This window comes from Wasmannia auropunctata, unplaced genomic scaffold (genome assembly GCF_000956235.1).
Source record: "Wasmannia auropunctata unplaced genomic scaffold, wasmannia.A_1.0 LD336106.1, whole genome shotgun sequence".
Lineage (NCBI taxonomy): Eukaryota > Metazoa > Arthropoda > Insecta > Hymenoptera > Formicidae > Wasmannia > Wasmannia auropunctata.
Genome location: NW_012026784.1, coordinates 3,565,757 through 3,566,349, shown reverse-complemented (window position 1 = coordinate 3,566,349; position 593 = coordinate 3,565,757).

Sequence of the window (593 nt, the reverse complement as noted above, 5' to 3'; positions counted from 1 at the left end):
ACCTCCATTAGACGTCCATATAGCCTCCATAGCTCCATACAATATCCACGTCCACGATGGAAGTTAAATAGATCTCCAAAAGAGATCCATACTATATCCATGATAGATGTCCTCCACAAATCTATCATCGACGTCCATTAGACATCTATTATGGATTAAAAAAAAAACCTGATATACGGCATCGCCGATAGATGGAGTCAGTAAAGTTGTCTTTCTCGTATTTAAAAAACGATATAGAATGGAATAAAAGCCGCAGTATTATGAGATTTTTTTATTCATTAACAAAATTCTTTGAAAGAGTCTTTAAAATTGATTTTTATTTATAGATTTCTAGCAACATAACAAAATACAAATAACTACATTTAACAAGAACGTATCATATTCCTGAAATTATTTTTACATAAAACTCAATAAAACTATATTAAATATTATAAACTATATCAAAACTATATAAATAAAACTATATTAAATATTATAAACTATATCAAAACTATATAAATAAAACTATATTAAATATTATAAACTATATCAAAACAACATCTAATTTAGTTTCATCTTAAAACTAAATTAGATGTTGTTTTGATAATATAGTT